This window comes from Culex quinquefasciatus, chromosome 2 (genome assembly GCF_015732765.1).
Source record: "Culex quinquefasciatus strain JHB chromosome 2, VPISU_Cqui_1.0_pri_paternal, whole genome shotgun sequence".
NCBI lineage: Eukaryota > Metazoa > Arthropoda > Insecta > Diptera > Culicidae > Culex > Culex quinquefasciatus.
Genome location: NC_051862.1, coordinates 56,071,122 through 56,094,516, shown reverse-complemented (window position 1 = coordinate 56,094,516; position 23,395 = coordinate 56,071,122). Strand labels below are relative to the sequence as shown.

General features: G+C 36.1%; 1 protein-coding gene across 1 annotated transcript in view; it reads left to right on the top strand.

Annotated features, from left to right (window-relative positions):
* Positions 1-2,685: 2,685 nt before the first annotated feature.
* The window catches only part of LOC6039653 (myosin-IIIb), a 191,676-nt gene continuing 170,966 nt past the window's right edge, over positions 2,686-23,395 (top strand). The window contains exon 1 of the mRNA XM_038250748.1: positions 2,686-3,459. The gene's annotated coding sequence lies outside the window, so the exon portion shown is untranslated. The remainder of the gene's footprint in view (positions 3,460-23,395) is intronic.

Below are 23,395 nucleotides of genomic sequence, written 5' to 3'. Positions count from 1 at the left end.
TCTTTGGTGGCTCTTCCCCTCCCCAAAGTTCGGTGAGTACTTTCTCATTTACCGCTAACTTTTCACGCTCGATATTGCATGTCCACACAGTTACCCTACCGGCTGGATCTGCCACTGCAAAAGCCTCATGGTCTGCAGCCTTGGGCTCCGACTGGTTTTGGAAGTGTTGTGATGTGCGAGTCTCGCGCGCGGGAGGTTTTCCGCTGGCGAGATCTTGCGAGAGGTTGGGGAAGTTGTGGGGGAATGTTGTTTTTCAATTTTCTATTTCCAGCTGTGGGCATGCCTTTAATAACTGGTAGTTGCTGCGCTCTGAGAAGCTAACTGGGTCACTCCAGTGACACACTATGGGGCTGGATTTATGCTACTCACATGTGGGCTCCGGTGTGATCTCTTGACACAATTACTGTGTTACATTTGATAAAAAATTTAGAATGCAACGAATCCTCTCTGCGATAAATTTAATGTAGGCCTGGCCGTAATCGATCACAACCTATTTTTGGTCAAATTTCGAATTGTGACAAAAGAACACAACACCAACGACTTACTCAAAACGAGACTTGCTGCCGGCTTCGAGTGAGTTCCTTGACTCGAGTCTGGTTTCATACGTAGCATATATATTTTACTTTTTTCAATGTCAAGCATTTCTTTGCTTTAAGGCCGCAGGAAGAGGAAGTGTTAACTGGTGTGGAAAACTGGTTGGTTAGTAAGCAAGCATGCCAGCCGTAAAACTGGTTGACCAGCGGCAGATTGTGGAGATCTGGGAATCTGGGAAAGACTTGGAGTGGGTGAACGGAAAAAGTCTGGTTTATGTTTGAAGATCATTCATCACTTCCTCATAATTTGGTTTGTTTGCTCTCCTGTTCAAATGGGACAGTTTTTACGGTTTGGGGAGTTTGCTGTGTTAAAAAGCGTTTGGTGAATATTAAATTAAATTAGCATCAGGAAGTAAAATAGTGGGTTCATGTTTCTTCCCCATTAAAAATAACAATTTTTTTTAATAAAAGTCAATTTTTTGAAGCCAACTTTAGCCGGAATGCCAATTGCATTTCTGCACTAAAATGCGCACATAAAAAGTTACGTTTCTGCAGCTTTTACCTGTTGGACAAAATTTATGAATTGTCATAAGAAAAATAATTGTTCAAGCTGTGAGTTAATGATCTCAAATTAACGCTCAACCAATAGATAACTTATTCCGCAAGCAAGGTGATAAAAACCATTACATCCATTATTGACGATGTAACGCGGTCATTTCAAGTCGCGAACGAAAGAAATTAAATACAGAAACTATTTTTAGGCCAGACAGAAATTGATTTTTAAGCAATTATCGTCTGGCTTTCTTTTTTATGATGCAGCGACGATTCGATTTTTCAGACTTTATGTTTCACCTCGGCTCATGTCTAGGTCGAGGTCGTAGTTCAAGCCTCAGAAAAGCTGTTGGTATCAAAGCATAATTAAAAAAAAATTAATTAAAAGTTATTTTCTTGGTTATTTTTGTTTTTTGTTTTTTGTTTTTTTTTTTTTTTTAGTTTTTTGTTTTTTTTTTTTAGTTTTATTTTGAATTAAACTTACAAAAAGTTTAGAAAAGTTAGTGTGAAACAAATCTTACCTGTACTACAGAAATTTTAAATTTAAATCGAAATGAAAACAAACTATACCAAAATAGAAGCTCATTTTTAACATGGAAAATAAAACAATTCTCTAGCAAAATCATGAAATCTCAAGTAAAGCTATATAAAGGTAAATGATCTGTTCAAAATAATTGCAAAAAGAGAAAAAATAGAGCAAACTTATGAAAAATTAAGGCCAAACAGCAATAAAGATCGAAAAAATATAAAATTCATTAAAAAATATTTAAAAATTCAAGAGGATCACCAAATTTTTAGACTTTTAAATGGTCCTTAAACTTAAAAACAACTCTGAAACTGGAAAAAATACTTGCAAAAGATTGAAACAATTTTGAAAGTCTAAAACTGGCAATAATGCATGAAATAAATAAATAAAATTAGGTTAGGCACACAATAATGTTGACACAATTTGAATAAGCCAAATCAGTGTGTGGTTCATTAGAAATTTAAACAGAAATCCTTTGCTACTTAATTTCCGTGAAAAGTGATCCCTTTACATAACCTTCAATTTACTTAAAAGTCACGTCGCAAACCTGTTACGAAAGTCGAGACTTCATCAAATTTCCCCAAATAGAGAAGGTTCCACACTTTGCGCGCGCTCAAATTCGCGCAAACATTCACATCACCAACGAAAGGCACGTTTTTCAGCAGGAACAAAAAACTGAACCTCGCCCGCCATGTCCTGCTGACCAAACAAAGCCAAAGACAAGATGTATTAAATTTTTCATAACTTTACAATCTTTTGTTCAAACTGAACCGCAGAACACGTCCCAAGCGCTTCAGGTTGCACCACAACTCTGCTGCAACAAACACACGTCAAAACAAAACAAAGCCGCGGCTCGCACAAAACAAAAACATAAACATAAAACAGCTGAGCGCGTCGCAACATGATCGGCGATCGTTTGTTTTTCCTCATTTTCCAACGCTCTCGCGATCGCGAGCGAAACTTGGCCCAAACTTGGCAGCGTGCCGCTCTCCCTCTCGCGCTCGCTTATCAACGCTGCTGGAACACGGGTTCGGCTCCGGGCGTCGCCTGCTACGACCGTCAGTCTACCGAACCTAACGTTACCGAGTGGATGTGCGATCGAGTCGTCCGCGGAGAGCGAGAGTGGAGTTGCGCGAGAACCGTTCGAGTGTTTTTTTTGCGCGACTGCTTGGATTGCGCTTTGCATGCAAGTTCTGTTTCCGTTCAGCGCGGATCTTCCGACGAAGTTGCGGTTACGGTGAAGATCGCCTACCTTGGTGAAGAATGATTGTCTGAGTTACGTTTTCCGATGCAAGGGAAAACGCGATTTACCATGGCATGAGAAATTCGCACCCCAGAGTGTTCGACAGCAGTGAGCTGGAAGTAGCCGGCTAGGTTGTAGTTCAATCGACTAACAGTTAATTAACTGTTTGTGAAGTTGTGAGGAAGAGTGTTGTGTTGTGGTGTGTTGAGGGTGTTCGTGTTCAGCAAAGAAGCACGACCCGTCGCGTGGTTTTCGAGAGGCCTTTACGCGGGTGTCAGTAACAGAGTCAAAAGAGAAAATCCAGGGGACGACCTTTTTTCGCACAACAAAAAAAGTGGATCAGATCGAAAAGTGATTTGCACGGAGCTGTGTCTCATTAGTCGCAACACAGAGAGGAAGAAGTGAGCGATGACAGTGAAACTGTGAGAAACAACAGCAGAAAAAGAGCATTAAAAATAATCAAAATAGAAGAAAGTGAGGAGGAGGCGGAGCTGCGCAGAGTAATTTTTGGAAGCTGAAGACCGGTGGCGCCTCGTGACGGCGGAATCGCCAACTTTTTAAGCGCTTGAAACAAACAAGAGGCAGAGCGATAAATGAAGCAATAGGTAAGAAGACGGCACTGTTTTGATGGATGAAAGCGTGCGACTTGGAGTCTCGACTCGACACGGCTAGGGAAATGAAGTTTATGTCAAACGTCGTTAAAGTTATGATACAGCAAGCTACCGACCGTCAAAGCGTGCTTTTTGATGGTGATGATGCGAGAGAAATGTCATCCATTACGTGAATGCGCGGAACGGTACTTTCGGGGTGTAAAGGGTTATGGCGCGGGAAAACATTCCAAACACCACCACGGCAGTAAGGCGGGGATTAAGTCAAGAAGCGCTTAATTTATGGGCAGAGTGTAAAGTTTGTTTTTTTCGGACATTAAAATCGCGGATTTGTTCACCGCAAGGGGAGAGACGGTTGTCAGGGGGTATGGGTTTTAAAAAGAAGCTTTCTTTTGGAATGTTTCGTTTGTTTGAAGGGATTTAAAAACGTTATGTTAACTAGTTGTAACCTAGCTTGCGTAACAAATTAAGTACATCGCTCATTTGTTTTTGTTTCAATAATTATTTTCCCCGATGATTGTTTCTCTTTTTTATTTCTTCTCTTATTTTTTCCAATTTTTCCAATTTTTCCCTACTCTATTAAACTTAAACATCATCTGATTTACCAAAACTTTTGTTACACACATTTTATTATTTTCAAACTGAGCAAATCTCTACGAAGTTTCTCAATTTTTTACATTTTTATTTTCTGCATTCTTTTTTGTTTGGCTAGAGCTTTGTTGGGGCCTTTCCGATGATCAAAGAAGCCATTTTGGGTACTAAGTTCACCCATAAAAGTCTCCATACAATTTTGGCAGCAGCTTATACAACAATGGTACGCAAATATTCAAAAATCTGTACTTTTTTCTGATCGATTTAGTGTATTTGGCAAAGTTGTAGGTATAAATGAGGACTATTCAGGGAAAAAATGGAACGAACTTTTTTTCCGATTCCTAATTTTTTTTCGAAAATTTATTTTCGAGAATAAGTTGTTGCAACTTTTGAGCCATAGAAAAGTACGACAAGAAAATTTGGCATGAGTTCTGATTTGTTTGATTTTTTTTGTATAACATAGAAACATATACTGACTGGTTCTAATGTAAAATCGAATTTTCAATCGTAAAATATTTCACAGAAATATTGATGAAGTGCTTCGTTCAATATGGTCTTTTAAAATTTGATCTTAACTAAAACTTGGCAGAAAGAATATCGAATAATCATACAAAAAATCCTGAATTCCTTTAAGAAGCATCAAAGGCTGGTTGCTGAGATAAATGTTATAAAATGAAACATTTGTGAAATTTTCTGATCCGTTCGAAAATATGTTTTTTGGAATTATTTTGGAATTAAAATAAACTTTTCTAAAAAGCACAATGCTAAACAACAAAAAAAAAAAAACGATTTTGGTTTTGATTCAATACTAGATGTGAGCAATTCTCTACGAAATCGGTCTTTTTTTTAGAATTTTAATTTTTCTATTTTATAATCCGACTGAATCTTTTTTGGTGCTTTTGGTATGCCCAAAGAAGCCATTTCGCATCATTAGTTTGTCCATATAATTTTCCATACAAATACAAATACAAAAACTATACATGAAAATTCAAAATTCTGTATCTTTTGAAGGAATTTTCTGATCGATTTGGTGTCTTCGTCAAAGTTGTAGGTAAGGATATGGACTACACTGAAAAAAAATGGTTCAAGGTAATTTTTTTTTGATAATTTTTTATTTAACTTTTTGTCACTAAAACTTGATTTGCAAAAATCTCTTATATTTTTTTTCATTTTTTAATATGTTTTAGAGGACATTAAATGCCAACTTTTCAGAAATTTCCAGGTTGTGCAAAAAATCTTTGACTGAGTTATGAATTTTTTAAACAATACTATTTTTTTCAAAAAATCGAAATATTGGTCGCAAAAATTTTTCAACTTCATTTTTCGATGTAAAATCAAATTTGCAATCAAAAAGTACTGAAGTGAATTTTTGATAAAGTTTTCAAGTTAAGGCCATTTATAGGTAACTTTTTTCAAAATAGTCGCAGTTTTTCATTTTTTTTAAATAAGTGCACATGTTTGCCCACTTCTGAAAAAATATTTTTGAAAAGCAGAGAAAATTCTCTATATATTGCTTTTATGAACTGTGTTGATACGACCCTCAGTTGCTGAGATATTGCCCTGCAAAGGTTTAAAAACAGGAAAATTGATGATTTCCAAGTCTCACCCAAACAACCCACCATTTTCTAACGTCGATATCTCGGCAACTTATGGTCCGGTTTACAATGTTAAAATATGAAATATTCGTGAAATTTTTCGATTTCTTCAAAAACAATATTTTCAGTTAAGACTAACAATTCAAATGGGCCATATATTCAATATTACGCCCTTTTAAAATGTTAGTCTTGGTTTAAAAATTTTGAAGATATTATTTTCGAAAAGATCGGAAAATTTTACGAATGTTTTATATTTTAACATTGTAAATCGAACGGTAGGTTGTTTGGGTGAGACTTAGAAAACATCAATTTTTATGTTTTTTAACCATTGCATGGCAATATCTCAGCAACAAAGGGTCGTATCAACTAAGTTCAAAAAAGCAAAATTTAAAGAATCTCAGCTTTTAAAAAATATTTTTTTCAAAAGTGGGCACTAATTGCACTAATTTAAATAAAATCATAACTACGACTATTTTCAAAAAAGTTACCTAAAAATAGCCTTAACTTGAAAACGGTGGACTTTATCAAAATTTCACTGAAGTACTTTTTGATTGCAAATTTGATTTTACATCGAAAAATGAAGTTGAAAATTTTTTGCGACCAATTTTTGAATTTTTTGAAAAAATCAGTAACTTGGTCAAAGATTTTTTGCACATGCTGGAAATTTCTAAAAAGTTGGCATTTGATGTCCTCTAAAACATATCAAAAAATGAAAAAAATAAATAAAAATAGTGCTTTTTTGCAAATCAAGTTTTAGTGACAAAAAGTTAAATTAAAAATCATCAAAAAAAATTTACCTTGTATCATTTTTTTCAGTGTAGTCCATATCCATACCTACAACTTTGCCGAAGACACCAAATCGATCAAAAAATTTCTTCAAAAGATACAGATTTTTGAATTTTCATACATCATTTTTGTATGAACAGCTGCCAAATATGTATGAAAAAATATATGAACGAACTAATGATGCAAAATGGCTTCTTTGGGCATATCAAAGGCACCAAAAAAGTTTCTGTCGGATTAAAAAATACAAAAAAAAAATCGAATGACCGAAATCTAAGAGAACTTGCCCGATTTAAGCGTGACACTTTATGGATGATGCCTAGGTTTCCAATCCAAATTTACCAGATTTCACATTTCTTTCAAAATTATCCAAGACGACCAAATAAAAAAAGTTTTGTTCTATCATTTGATATGCCAAATTTCGTAAAATAAAAAGTGACATTCATCAAAAGATGGTTTGGGATTTTTATGGTTAATCAAACCAATTGTTATAAATATATCTAGGACATTTCATGACAGTTGGGTAATTGAATGCCCCAAATAAATTCAACAGACTAAACAAAATCATAACAATGCTAGCAGAACTGTTGACATAACGTGTCAGTGCTCATTCCAGTTACTGAGCCCTTTGTGTTGCCACAAATTACTAAACTCATCAATTTTCACTTAACCCACCTCCTTATGAATGCTGCAAACCGGCACCAACTCCAAAACACCAGGTTAACTTCGACGACCGTGACTTCTCATGCAGGCGTGCGTTACACAACGAAATTCGCTCTTCGCGAACCGACGTCAACGGCTCTTCAAAAACAAACCGCGTTCTCGGCGAAGCTCTTTAAAAAAAACGCTCGTCGGCGTGCAATTTAACATTTGGAAACACGTTTGTTTTGTATACAAATTGTATCGTCGATGTTGTTGCACGCAATTATTTGCTGAACCTCGGCGGTACAACTCAATCCGACGTCGCTGAAGAGCCGTCTGCTCATCATTTTTTATCTGCGCACAACTGATGTTGGCTGCCTGGTACACCGATAACCTCGATATCATATATTGTAGCATATAAAATTAAAATTTGCTTGAAGAATTCAAAGCCAGCGCCGCCTTCGGCGGCAAACTTTTCCCCTCTCGAAGCTTTCTGTTTGTACTTTATTTTGTGTAGTGTGTACCTTTCAATATCTGCAATTTCTACCAGTCTGCATTTCTCCCCTTCAGTCTACTCCCCCCCTCACCGCAGGATGCCACAAATTGATGAAATAAGTTAAATTTCATTGGAGCAATTTTCTGATTAAAGTGAAGACTTAATTCAATCAGTCATGTTTTCGATGCTGCTGAGCTGCTCCACTCGGGCTGAAAGTATGATTCATGGCTTGTGGTGCCCGAGCAGATCGATGCAATGTGTAATGTGCGATGATGGGTGCGGTGAAAATCTTGAGCGCGGCTGCAATTGATGGGCAAGTCCGAGTTTTAAAACTCTCCGGCACGTTCGGAAGAACTGGGAAGCGATCGAACGGGCGAGTTTGCCCAGTGGGATGGATCGCGATAACGGGGGTTGGATTGGATTTTATTGGTGTTTCCAATTGAAGATGGAACCAATTGTGTGGGATATTAAGCAAGCGATTGGGTGTTACTGGTGGGATGATCTTGAAAATAATTTAAGAAAATCGATTTGAAGCCATTCAGGAACAAGAGATCAACTGACTTTTAAAACTGTTGTTCGAAAATTGTTTCAAATTGTGCCAGTATGACTGAGACTCACATCGTTTCTTAACAAGTTATTAAAAATTGTAGGTCTGGAAACTATATCTATACGTATCTATACGTCATCAATCGGTATCAGTAACCAGTATCTTTCTTTTATCTTCAAGGACTTCACTGCTTAGGCTCCTAGAGTGTTTGAAAGAACGGCAGAGGGATGCGGGATTCAATCCAATGACTTCTGGATTGTGAGTCCTGTGTGCGGTCCGATTGATCCACACAGACGGCAATTTCAAAACAATAACTAATTGGCTATGGCAATCTTTGAACATTTTAAAACGTGTGGCTGTAATTCGAAGACCACCAACTTGACAGCGGGAAGCAAAGTCAGTAATTAGTTTGTTTCTTACGCAAACAACATCCAATAAATTGAATCAATTTCCAAAAGTTTCTGCTCGTACCGCCAGCCAGCAATACAAAGGGGGGAAACCCATTAAATCGCACTCTTTGCCGAAGGAAGCTTCGGCTGCACATCTCGGAAGCTGCTGGGCTTCCAAGTCTCGGCAGTTTGCATACAGGTACGGCTGAAAGCATTTCCGCACGAAAGGGCCTCCAGTTTTTTTTTTTGCTTGGCAAGAAACCAATTGTTTCGCATGTCTAGGCTGGCAGCAGTCGATGGATCCATCATTACACATCTTCCGAGACCTCGACGAGCAGACGGGAAACGCACCATAGAGTTAATGAAATTTACCTTACTTTGTTTGGGAGCTGGCTTCATCGCTATTTTTCTTATCTATATGAACACACTAAACCAACCGATCATGACCAATAATGTGAACATCAAGGGGGAGAAAAAAAAACTCAAACACAAATACACGCCCGAAGTAGAGGTGTATTTGTTATCTGAATCTCTCGTTGAAACCACACACAGACAGCTTTGGGGTCCATCCAAATTGCTTCTTTTAGAGGAGTAACGATAGAAGAGGAAACCAACAGAGTAAAAAAATCGTTCGAAGAAAGTTTTTCAGCTTTGTTTTGCTTCAGCCAACAACGGTGTTTCAGTGCTGTTGACCACATAGGCGACCTCCAGAAGCAGCAGCATCAGCTGAGGCACATATGAGTACAGGGAAAACTGGATAGTTGGATAGTAGTCCTTCGTATTTTAATCAAAAATCAAATTAGGCATAAAAGTTACATGCATAACAGCAATTCCCTGAGCTTTCGGTATGCCCTAAGAAGCCATTTTACATCATTATAGGATTACAGTCGTGCCTCGGTTTAGCACCGCATATGGGGGATGCAAAACCGAGGCGTGCATAACCGAGGTACAGAGCTTATGGGATTTTGGCTATATGGGAGACATTGGCTTTAATCGTAAGAAAAATCATGCAAACATCAGAAAATTATAGTGTTTTGGAATCGGGATGATGTCCGCTATCCATTAAAATTATTATTTCATGAAAAATTTCACAAAAATACGTAATTTTGCTGTATTTCGAAAATGCATATTATTTCTCTAAAGAAACCAAAAATTTATTGTTATTGCAATATGGGTATCAAATGATCAGGTTTTTTTTTATACATTTTGGATGTAACAATAACACTTTTAGAAAATACTCAAAATTTTCACAAAACTACGTATTTTCCAAAAAAATCTCAAAATTTCAATTTTTACAATAAGGGTATCAAACGATCAGGATTTTTTCATACATTTCGAATGTAATAACAACAATTTTTAGAAAATACTCAAAATTTTCACAAAACTACGTATTTTCGAAAAAAAAAAATACTCAAAATTTCAATTTTTACAATATGGGTATCAAACGATCGGGATTTTTTTTATACATTTCGAATGTAATTACAACATTTTTAGAAAATACTCAACATTTTCACAAAACTACGTATTTTCGAAAAAATACTCAAAATTTCAATTTTTACAATATGGGTATCAAACAATCGGGATTTTATCATGCATCACGAATGTAATAAAAACATTTTTAAAAAATACTCAAAATTTTCACAAAACTACGAATTTAAAAAAAAGTACTCAAAATTTCCGTTTTTACAATGTGGGCATCAAACGATCGGGATTTTTTCATACATTTCGAATGTCATAAAAAAATTTTTAGGAAATACTCAAAAAATTTACAAAATTACGTATTTTCGAAAAAAACCCGATTTAATCCCACCTGGGGTGAGATAGAGCCTTTCTTACAAAAGGAAGTTAACGGCAGTTGATTTTTTTTTTCAAAGAAATAGCAAAATAAAGAATGGTCCATTCATAATACAATTCGAAACTCAACCATATTTTTTCATATAACTGAAAAGCGCTGGTTTTTGCCCCATTTGCCATGGCCGGTTGTAAGCTGTGCTCGCACACAAGCATTTTCGATTTTAAAATCAGAACACATGTTTTTTGCGACAGAGATTTAGCTCACAATTTGCGATGTTCATAATGTTTTCTGCATATCGCTAAATTGTTCGTATTCTCTGAATGTTTTTTTGCACTTTTCAAAATATTAAAAATTAACGAGAAAACAAAATAATTCCGTCTTGCTCCAGAGCGTTAAAGTGGTAACAAAATGACTGGCAGAAAGTGTTTCAACACACGAGAATTTGCCGTGTTGTAAACAACGATGTAACGGTAAAGCCGCATAAATGTTCTTGAAAGCTTTGAAACGCCTACTGTAATTCACTAAACTGTCATTTAGGCGTTAGGCAAAATTGTGAGCTTTCAATAAGCAAGCCAGAGTATGCATTTAGGCGTTTTTGGGATTGGGAAGCAAACAACGACTGAGCGCTCGGTGGGACTTCACTACGACAAACGCAAACGTACCGAATAAACCACCTTGGTGCGCTTGTACGATAAACAAAAATACTAATACACAAAAAGGCTAGTACCGAAGCTAGAAAACCAAATCCGCGATGTGCATTGTCACTGGCACATGGGAGGCTTGGACACTTCCCAGAAATTCGTTCGCCCAGATATCGATCAGAGAATGAGCAAAACAAAAAAGAAAGGCAAAAGAATAAGCATGAGGCTTCAGAACAGATAGCTGCTTGCGTCTAGTTTGCGTTCACTGAAGCTTAGCATAGAAAATAATGATAGGCGATGTGTGATGACCGAGCAATCGATAAAGCAACGTGCACTAAAAGGGGGTAATCTAGTATCAAAACTCTATACGCGCCAGCATCACGCGCCAGCATTGCTCGCGTCTGCATGTGAAGCTCAACTTGACAACTTGTCGACGAAGCGACGAAGCGACGAAAATCGATCGTCCATGATTTTTTGCAGATTTTTCGAATGAATATTGCTCGAGAAATGATTTGGGAACGAAGCTTGATTTGGCGTCGGAGCCAAAAGCAAATCCTATACCTTTCTTTAGTAAGAAAGGCAAAATGGAAATTTTCTAAAATCTGAACGGTAAATCCGAATGAGGTCAAATTTGTTTCAGAACATCGAGTATGGTCTAGATTATGATGTGGAGAAAAAATTAGATAAAATGCCAAAGGAATAGTTTTGGCATTTGGTGAAAATTGGCTTTTACCTTTTTTAGGGGTTTTCCCCCCTCACAGTGAATTGGTCCACAAGCTGTAAATCAAGAACCACATTACCGACCTGGATGAAAATTTGGGAGGATGTAGGGCTGGAAAAATGCAATTTTTTGGATAAATAAACGATTTCAATACTTCAATTTTCGACCGAATTTTCATTTGAAAACCGCCTGATTTGGTGAAAACACACTCCGAGTCCCCATAAAAATGGATAAATTCAAATTTGGTATGGAACTGGTTCAGGTTCAGCACATCCCCTTTCAAATGCGCCCAAGAGAGCTTAAATCCATAATGTGGGCTCTGAGAAACCCCTACCACAAAATTGAGCACTTTTTACCACACACGGACGTCACGCGTGCTCTACAGTAAATTAAGCGCCAAAATTCGGATATTGGAGGTAGACCAATTCTGTCATTGTCAATCGATCGGGCGTCGAAAATCGATCGTCCATGATTTTTTGCAGATTTTTCGAATGAATATTGCTCGAGAAATGATTTGGGAACGAAGCTTGATTTGGCGTCGGAGCCAAAAGCAAACCCTATACCTTTCTTTAGTAAGAAAGGCAAAAATACTCAAAATTTCAATTTTCACAATATGGGTATCACAATATGGGTTGTTATTACATGAATTAAAAAATCCCGATCGTTTGATACCCATATTTTAAAAATTGAAATTTTGAGTATTTTTTTCGAAATTACGTAGTTTTGTGAAAATTATGAGTATTTTCAAAATATGTTGTTATTACACTCGAAATTTATTAAAAAATCCCGATCGTTTGATACCCACATTGTAAAAACGGAAATTTTGAGTACTTTTTTTCAAAAAATCGTTGTTTTGTGAAAATTTTGAGTATTTTCTAAAATTGTTGTTATTACATTCGAAATGTATGAAAAAATTCCGATCGTTTGATACCCATATTGTAAAAATTGAAATTTTGAGTATTTTTTCGAAAACACATAGTTTTGTGAAAATTTTGAGTATTTTCTAAAAATGTTATTATTAAATTCGAAATGTATGAAAAAATCCTGATCGTTTGATACCCATATTGTAAAAATTAAAATTTTAAGTATTTTTTTTTTTCGAAAATACGTAGTTTTGTGAAAATTTTGAGTATTTTCTAAAAATGTTATTGTTAAATCCAAAATGTATGAAAAATTTGATTATTTGGTACATATATTGCAATTAAAATATATTTTTGGTTTCTTTAGAGAAAAAAATATGCATTTTCAAAATGTAGGAAAAATACGTATTTTTGTGAAAATTTTAATGAAATAAAAATTTTAATGGATAGCTGACATCATCCCGATTCCAAAACACTATAATTTTTTGATGTTTGCATGATTATTCATAGAATTATAGCCAATGTCTCCCATATAGCCAAAATCCCATAAGCTCTGTGCTTCAGTTAAGCACTGGGCCGTGCTTAACCGAGGCAGCTGAACGGTGCAAAACCGGGGCAGTGCAAAACCAAGGCGTGCAAAACGGAGGCATGGCTGTATCTATAAACCACGTGGACATTTTTTTTTGAAATCTTAACCCCCCTTTACCTTCGTGGACAATTGTCTATACAATATGTTTGTATGGACCAACCATACCATACCATAAATAAGGTTTTTGAAATTAGTAGCAGTCATTTATTTTTTTTAAATAATTGCCAATTTTTGCCTACTTTTGAAAAAGATATATTTTTGAAAATATTTTGAAAATTCTCTATATTTTTTTGAACTTTGTTGATACGACCTTTAGTTGCTTCAATGTAAAAACATGAAACATTCGTGAAATTTTCCGATCTTTTCAGATAAATATGAAAGGGCGTAATATTGAATGTTTGGCCCTTTTGAAATGTGAGTCTTTATTTATTTTTTTTTGAAAATATTGTTTTTGAAAATATCGGAATTTGCAAATGTTTCATATTTTAACATTGTAAATCGGACAATTAATTGCTGAGATATCGACATAAGAAAATAAGGGGTTGTTTGGGTGAGACTTAGAAAATATCAATTTTCCTGTTTTTTAATCTTTGTATGGAAATATCTCAGCAACTAAGGGTCGTATCAACAAAGTTCAAAAAGCAAAATATAGAGAATTTTCTCAGCTTTTCAAAAATATTTTTTTCAAAGGTGGGGAATGCCACAGCCAAAATAAATAACTGTGACTATTTTCAATAACCTTAACTAAAAATGGCTATTACTTGAAAATGGTGCACTTTATCAAAATTTCACTACAATACTTTTTTATTGCAAATTCGATTTTACATCGAAGAATGATGTTGAAAAATTTTTGCGACCAATATTTCGATTTAAAAAATTGATTCAATAAATCTTAACTAAGCCAAAACGTTTTTGCGCGATCTCTAAACCATACCGTTTTTTTTACCGTGTATCATTTTTTCAGTGTACACGTAGAAAAATATTTTGTATAATCAGCCTGTACGAGGTTTGATTCAACAAAATTTTGTTGAATATAATCAACGCCGATTTTGCGTTGGAACAAACCTTGATTTTCTTAATTCGACAAAAATCTTTTTTTGTTTTGAAAAAGTTTAGTGATCTTGATTTTTAAATTAACAAAACGTTTTGTTGATTCAAATATGCCTTATTTTTCTGCGTGTAGTCTTTATCCATATCTACAACTTTGCCGAAGACACCAAATCGATCAAACAATTCCTTCAAAAGATACAGATGTTTTGAATTTTCATATATCATTTTTCTATGGACAGCTGCCAAATTGTTATGGAAAATTATATGGACAAATTTATGATGCAAAATGGCTTCTTTGGGCATACCAAAAAAGTTTCAGCTGGATTCAAAAATATAAAAATTGAAATTAAAAAAATACCGCTTTGTAGAGAAGTGTTTTTAAGTTAAATATACAGCATTTTCACCGAAAAAAAGTTCTCCGATCGGACTCAAATTTTTTCTGGAGGTTTCTTGTCCGAAATAATATGACCCATATTTTTTTGTTTAGCCTATGGATCTACACCATCTAGGGTGGTCCCAAAAAAGAAATTTTTGTCATTTTTAGCAAAAACCACATTTTTCAAAAAATCATAGCTCCACGCCATTTTCACCGATTTTAGTTGTCTTGGACGCAAATGAAAGGAAATAAGTTTGTCTTTCTAGGAAAATAGTCTTATGCCCGAAAAATCTAGCCTTCGATTTGACGGTGTCTATGTCTGAAAATATTTTTTATCGGAATCCTTGGACAATTTCACGTAGCATGCTCAAAAATGGTAGGTGTTCTGGCAGACGGCATTTGAACTTGCAATCCAAGAGGACGTAAGTTTGAATCCCGGCGTGGAAGGGAAATAGGTCTAAAATCAGTTTGGATTGTCTAACCATTCAGGCTTCGAATGCCTAGAACCGAGTAGGAATCTTGCAATAGCCCCAGCCAAGGTAAAACTGTACAACGATTGAATTTCGAATGCATGTTTTTTTTGTTGTCAAACCATCGGCTGCCTACTGTACATCGACTGGATTAGGAACTTCACACCTCTTCCACCCTTGCAACAAAACGGAGAAACCTGCGCGTCGGATATAAGCCCTGAGCACGTGTCCACCGTGACAGACAGCAGAGGCGATGCTGCGGTGCGTTAGGGGGTCGTCCATAGAGTACGTTACCGCTTCATCTGCTTTGCTTTGAGTGGGGTTAGTGTTGGAGTTATCTGGCAACACTGATTAAGTTTGTGATACAAACATCTGACGAACTCATTTTACGTAGCTCATCGCCAACCCCCGCCGCTTCGATGCGCTCCAAGTCACGAAGCGCCTCTAAGTGATGGTCGTACGCACGCTCCGTGAACTTGGTGGTAAGTAAGCCTACGCGCCATCTGGTGTGGGCACTTCTTTCATGGTCAGCGGAAGTGGGTTAATGGCATGCTGGTGAGCTGAAGAAGCCCGACCCAAGTGCGTTGAACTGAATGGGTTGCGGGGTTGTCCGGCTGCTTATGGTTGAAGATTGGTCCCAAAAAGGTGAAAAGCGTTAAATCTCCGGGGTGTGTGATGGGCGTTCACTATTGGGCACCTTGGTGAAGGTATTTAAAAAAGAAATAGCTCGCATAAAAAGGGTTTAGCGGTTTGCATGAGGGCATCTTTTGGGGCACCAAATTTGCGGAAATGTGTTGGCTAGTAGGTTAGGGGATGCTCCAAATTTCTAGTTGAGTTGGCAGCGGTTTTGTGCAAGCTGCACTGAATGCTTGGAGTTAATCACTTTTAATACTACATCGACAATTATAAGTTGTTCAGCCAAGGCTGCATTTGAGTGGGCATTAAAGATTTTTTAAATATTTGTAATAATTTTGTCTGACAATCTAGCGATGCAGTACATGTCAAGAAACGATTAACCATAACAAACAAGCGTTTTTACCAAGGTTCGACTTCGTGAATCGATCCAATAGCTCGCTATTGCTGCGTAATTCACACCGAGAAAAAAAAAAATAGAAACAATTCGCACCACCGAGCCGAAACCGAAACCTAACGGCGGACGTGCGTCAGCTGCAACTACTTCTTCAAAACTGCTCCAACAGAAATGCATCGCCTCATTGCACTTCTGGCTTCTGGCTTGGCCCTGGAAGATGTAAACATTCCGAAAAACATATGCTCCGGATCCGCTTTCAAATTTCACTGGCCCTAAACCAAGTCTGGTGGGAGGGGAAGTTGGAGGGAGGTTTCGAGTTCACAGTTGAATGAACAGAAAAAAGGCGGCAATGCACTGACTGCAGCTGGAGCAGCATAAAAAGCAACATCAAGTCAAGCAACAATCCAAGAGCTGAACGCTGAAGCAGAGAGTGTGCGTATTGGAAGAGCGATATGGGTGTGATTCTTGTTTTTCCTGAATCGTGTTGGAAATGTTGGCTTGTTGTTGCACTTGTTGGAGCACGGCCCGGCCTCAAAGTTAACATTACCAGAAACATGTTAACTGTTTTAGTCGAGGTACTAACCGGAATGGAAAAAAAGTAGAAGAGAAAAAACGCAGCTCGAATTGAAATCCGGAGGCGGCACCCTCCGTTAATAATAAAAATCGAAGATTATTATAATAATGATACGATACGGCACCGATGATGATGCTCGAGCTCGGATAACGTCGAATTGATATCGCAAACAATAATAAAAAACTGTTGCACAAAAAAAAGGGAACAACACAATCTCCCCCCCCCCCCCCCAGCTTTCTCGGTTTTGTTTGATGATGCGCCGACGTCTCAGGCTGCACTCAGGCGGGAAAACTTCATATCTAAACAAACTTTGCAGATGAAAATGCGACGTGATTTAAAGTAAACCGTGGAAAATCCAATGGACGTATCGCGTTACGATGAATTTTTCGGTGGATTTTTTTTGTAGATTGAATAAAAAAACTTGAATTTTTGCTGAGTTTAGAGCTATGACGTAGGATTAAAGCATTTAAAAAGAGTTTTTATCGGTAACTATGTGATAAAAAGCTTTTGTGATGTTCTAGGTCATCCGAAACTTCTGCGAATTTTGAGTAATATACTCACCAAAGAAGCAAGTATCGGATCAATTAAAAACAGCTAGTGGGTATTAGCCCAAGAAAATCTCTAGAATTTCGCAAACATAAAACTATTGTTCCGATTTGTTATTTTCTTAAGTGAAACTCGTGTTAAATTCTCTCAACCTTTGATTTAAGAGCGAGTCCACAAGCAAAGCACACCCATCTCGCATCGACTTAACCAATCTGCCTGAAATTTTCAGGGGTTGTTTGTACATATAAAACGAGCATCAGGCCAAATATGAGCACTTTAGGTTAACGGGCAGTGGGGCAAATCGGGACACAAAGTTTTAAGGTTCAAAAACGTCAAAAATTTTAAAAGAGCATCATTGGTGCGCTGGAAGTGGGGACGCGAAGTCGTGATTATTCAGGTTAATTTTTTTGTGTGCTTTTGTGCCACTGTTCGTATGGGGTGAGTGCATAATTTGTAAAGGGAGCGCGTGATCGTAAAAAATATTCGGAGTGAAAAGTGATTTTTTGTGTGTGCCTTTTGTCGTGAATTCTGTGTGTCGCATGCGGGCGGTGGGGCAACGTGCTTGCCTGACAGGATCGATCGTGTTTTCAGTCCTTCCTTTATCATCGTTGATCGGAGGGCACGCCGTCGGTTGAGTTTGTCGTAGTAATTGTGTTCCAAATTAACAGGGTGTTAATTGTGTTCCCTACTTCAGTCGATTGCGGGCAGTGAGGCCACGCGCTTGCCTTACTGAATTATTTGTGTCTTTTCGTTGAGTAATTGGTGCTTTTTTGTGCTTTTGTAATCCTAATTAATTGTTTGTGATTTTCAAAGCCCTTCCTATATCTTTGATCGGAAGGCACGGTGTCGGGTGGATCGTGTTAAAATTTTTCGAATAAGGTTTTATTTTTTTGCGGTGAAAAAGCCATTTCTATATAATGATTGAAAGACGCACTGACAATTTGAATCGTCGAGTTAATAGTGGAGCAAAATAACTGTGTGTGACCTTCCTTCCCATAGCATCGTTGCTCGGAAGGCTCGCCGACGGGTCTGTTATGAAAGTCCTCCCCATAGCGTCGTAGCTCGGGAGGCATCGAAACACAAATACCTTATCCTACAAACCAAAAAAAAAAAATTAATCACGTGATGCTTGAAGGAGATGCTGTGGATTCAACGGTCTCAAGCGGTATCAACAAGTATATAACGAAAAACTATGTGCTTGATGAGTCTGCAACTTCAACTATCGGACTAACATTCCTCCCTTTCGTTGAACTGCAGGCTTCTTGGGAGGGCGCCGGTATTGACTAATAAAGTCGGGGTCTTCAGGGGTTAAACAGTGAACGGATGGTTGGCTCCCACTGATCATTTTTGATTCATTGTTTAACTTTAGCTGATCTGTCCATAACGGAGTAGCAGCTCATTGGCAGTCAACCATGCTCATGCTCATGCTCAAAAACGTCAAAAATCTTAAAAAGGCTTAAGCTAAATTCTAAATACATCTGAAAGGGCCACACGAATGCCAAATTATGGTAAAGTGTCAAAAATAAACTATAATAATAATAATAATCTGAAAGGACTTAAAAAATGCAACAAAATTCAGGGGGAAACATCCTAATTTGTCAAATCTAAAGCGAGTTATTAGCATTTTAGAGAAAAAAAAGCACAATTTTCAAACTCAAATAATAATGTGTTCCATCCAGATATCAAATCGGTTTGACATGCAGCTTGTAGGAGACATCTGGGACTATCAACTGAGACTGAGAAAGCTTTGGGTAAGACAGTATACCATATTTAACCTTTACAAAGTACACATTTGTGACTGCCGGTGGGTTTTTGGTTGTATTTTTTTGCTCGGGGGACCCCTTAAATAAAATTTTCCAGTGATAATTTTATCATATTCGTATTCCTGATTTCACAATAAAAACATGCATAAAAATGTTTATTTTTATACATTTTAACCCTTTAAAAAAATCAGTTAAAAAAATTAAGAAGCTGCCCTTTTCTGATGATATCTAGAATCCTTGGAAACGAACTTAATTTTTAATTGACATGATTCAAAGATTTTTTTTAACTTTATTTTTTAAAGGGTGGATGGATGGAAATAAACATCACTTTTTTTTTCATTAATTTTTTTTTTAAGTTTTTGTCTCTTGACATCTCTTTAACGGAAATCGAAGGGCAAGCAAATAAAGAATAAAATATAAAAATTGAAAAAAAAAAACAAACCACAGTCTTTACATATGAATGGAAAAAAGGGGTTTTAAAAAGCATTTATCACTAGTTCAGTTGATTTGCTATCATTTAAAAAATGTAAAAAAAGATTTAAAAATCCAAACATGCTTAAAATGATTATAAACGCCGAGGAATGTATTTAACATTGATTTCAGTTGATTGTACTTCAGTTTCCATTGTAATTTGAAGTTTTGTTTCAAAAATGTTTTTTTGCCTCTTAATTTTTCGGAGGGCTTACAAAAACTTTAAGAAATATTTGTACGAGCCTAAGAAGATATATGAAACAAATTTATTTTATTTTTTGCCGGGTTCCTATTTTTCCCGAATAGTCATAATCATAACTTACAAATTTGCCGAAGACATAAAATCGATCTCATTAAACAAAACAAAGTAGCATTTATTGCCTGTTGTTTGTTAACATAAATTGGTTAGGTTAATATAATAGGTTGGTCTGAGTTTAGTGAATTTTGAATGTTTTTTTATTTGTTTATGTTTGTCTGTTTTCCACTCAAAACAAAACGCTGCAATTAATCATGTTTTTGTCTTTCATCTCTGATTTAATACCAAAAATTTTTGATAAAAATTAAAGCTGTTTATTTTGCTTTGTAATTTTTGTTTTTCAATTCAAAAGTACCAAATAATTTTTCCGACTAAACAACAAACTACACAAGTTTTAAAAGTCAAGATACTCTGAAAATATTTTAAAACAATTATGTGAGAACTGTGATGAAAAAAAAAATTTTTGTTATGCAAGTAAGAGATTTTTTAAATATTTGAATAATCAATTGATATGATTACCAAAAATGTTTTGTTTCAAAGCAATTTTAATTCTTAGGGGTTTGAAGAAAAACTTGACGAGATGTGCCTTTTAGAAAAAATCTAACTTTTGAAAGTGACATCAATATATTTCATGGTAAGGGTACAAACAAATAGATTTGAAATATTTTCACGGCCAAAATGATCTGTACATTCAAGGGTTTGCGCAAGTTCTCATGACTGAATGGACCAAATTACCTAAAAATTTAAAAACAAACTATAATTTTGCAAGGTTGAAAAATAATATTGAGCCATTCCAGCTCAAATCTGGATTTTTTCTGGTACTTTTGTACCCGACCCTCTCCGCTTTCAATGAAACTTTGTAGACATGTTATCCTAGGCCTATATAAGCCATTTTTGTGTATACGGAGCCAATTGTACTCGAAAATGACATTTGAGAAGGGCGTAAGTTATTTAGATATTTTTGAATTCTGTAATTTAAAAATGACTGTATCACGAAGCCGTTGCATCGTACCAAAAAGTGGTCAAAGACAAATTTGTAGAAAATTGGACGGGCTTTCTGAAAAAATACACTGAAAGAAAAATACAGGTCACTTCTTTTGGATTTTTCAATTTTTATGTTTAAAAGTTAAATGTTAAGGTGAAGCCACGATTTTTTTTCGTTCAAAATTTTTGAGGAAATAGCCTAAAAGGTAAAGACTCACGAAAATGCAGGATGGTATGTCTCTCCTAAAAATATACAAAAATCTTTTACTTAAACTGTTTTTTTGCAATTCCGCTGTAAAACTGTCAACTTTTCCTGTCCTTCTGGAGAAACGAAACGGCCTACTTTTCCCTACCAAAAATAACAGAAAGGAAAATTAATACCTTTCAATACCAGTGCTGAAAAGTTCTACTTTTCAGCACTGAAATGGGTGCTGAAAAGTTGAACTTTTCAACACTATTATCGAAAAGTAACATTTTTAAATATTTTTTTGTTTTGAACTGTGAATTTACTAAACGCATGAATGTTTGACATAAAATTCCATTCAAGAATCGTTTTTCGGAATTGCAAAAAATGTTGTAAGCAACTTGTTGCAAAACTTGATTTTTTCAGCACTCGTCGTATTTATCCAACTCGGTAAACCTCGTTGGATAAATGTACGACTCGTGCTGAAAAAATCTTCTTTTTGCAACTTGTTGCATAAACTACTATTTTGAAAAGTGGTCTAAACGTCAAAATTTTCAAAAGCCGATGGTGGGAATCGATCTTCCAGACAATTTTACATAAAAGTCTCCATATTGACCATTGTCTTAAGTCCAATCCTTGCGAAGATACAGCGGTTTGAAAAAAATGTTGAAAAAATAGCTAATAGCTATTAGCTTTTTCATTGTGGAACATGTAAAATTATTCATAAAGAGGTGTGAATTAAAATGTTTGAGAAGTAATATGAAACAACATGTAACATCTACAACTAACGTTTTCACAAAGTAATCCAAAAGAGTAAATTTTTTGTGAAAATCAGCTATTGTAATCCGATTATATTTTAACCAGTTTTTTTTTCCAAATTAAAATTTTGGGAATTTGAAAGTGTATGTTAAACCATTCAACCTTGGAACGAATTTAAAAATAACTAATTGTTAGCTCCTAGTAAGCTCATTTTTATACTTATAATGTTTCATAATTAAAAATAGTTTTTTTTTAATTTATTGCAAATTTTCACACAATTTCCCTCGCACCCATCGCAAATCTGTTGAGGACACTTCAAAAAATCCAGTCGATTCTTCCAACTACAGCAAACTGCATAATGCATTTTTCGTTCGTCAAATCTCGCTGCTGTCAGGCCATCATAATTGGCGTCAATTAAGGCAACGCGGAATGAAAAAAAAAAAAACGCACACTTTTGTAAACTTTTGGCGGTGTAATTGGGCACGTCAATCACCACCGGACGCGCGGCTCATGTTCGCATATTTTAACGAGTTTCGTCGTCTCGAGATTGATAAATTTGGATAATTGTGCAATCACAATGCCGGTGGCGATGTTGGCGAGAGTGGCCGGAAAAAAACAGGTACAAAACAACCACCACATTTCTTGTTCAGGTGATAAGTGGAGTAATGCGGCCAATTACGCCCATGCCACCCACTTGTGCGGCCGACAATCGGGGACAGATCTCCGGGAAGAGGTGGAAAGAAAGAAAACCCCAAGACAAGTGCATCGATTGAGCTGCATGGCGCGGAAAACAAACAACCGTTTCCGGAAGTTGGAAATGAATTATTCCAGTGAAGTTGCATGGCATTTGGACACAGATTGAAGGCTGGTTGGTGTGAAATGGGGTTTTTAATGAAGGGTGACATAACAGTGATTTTTTTGTTTTTTTTTTGAGTTTGATTAAATAAACAAAATAATATAAAAAATGATTTAAATTTATAGTTTTAGAGGCTTCAGATTTTTTTTTTTTAAATCATTCAAAACAAGTTGATGTTAAACCGACATGACCTGCTTGAATAGTCAACCAAACAAGTAACTTGATGTTGACTTATCATAAAGCCATTTTCGATGATATCTTTATTGGCCAACACCTACTATTAGATAACCAACTGTTGCCAGCCAGTCAACAGATTGTCAACACGTACTTCCAATAATCGTGCGGTAAAACTTGCTCTTTTTAATGAGTCCTAAAATGTTACGACCAGGCCACCGCGTCACCGCGCCCAACATTTACTACAACAAACCCACTGATAAAAGGCCGCCGACCAACACCACCTTTTAATCAATCAAATTTGGTAATTTACATTTCACGAACAGCCTCACCTCACCAGCCCAAAAAACCTCGAGAGAGGGGGTCAAAATGCCATAAATCCAACACCCCTCGATTTTCAATTTTCATCGGCGACACCATCGTAAAGTAATCGGACCACCCCCATCGGAGGCAGGTGAATTAAATTTTATGTCATAAAACCAATCAATTTTGTCCCAGGGAGTGGAAAAGGGGTTGGTTCCTACTAAATTTTGCAAAACGTCCATGTGACCACCCAGATCGAATTTTGGTGACAACGTTTTTTCCGAAACAGAAAATGCTTAATTTTTTTTAAAAATATTTTTAGAAAATTATTTTTTGTTTAGGAATTAAAACTTAATGAACAAACTGGCAGCACTGTCCCACATACTTGTTGTATTTTTACAAGGTTGTTGTGATTTTTTTATGTTTTGAATAGATAAAATTATTTATTTCATAACAATTTGGCAGCACTGTTCATTGCAATAATTAAA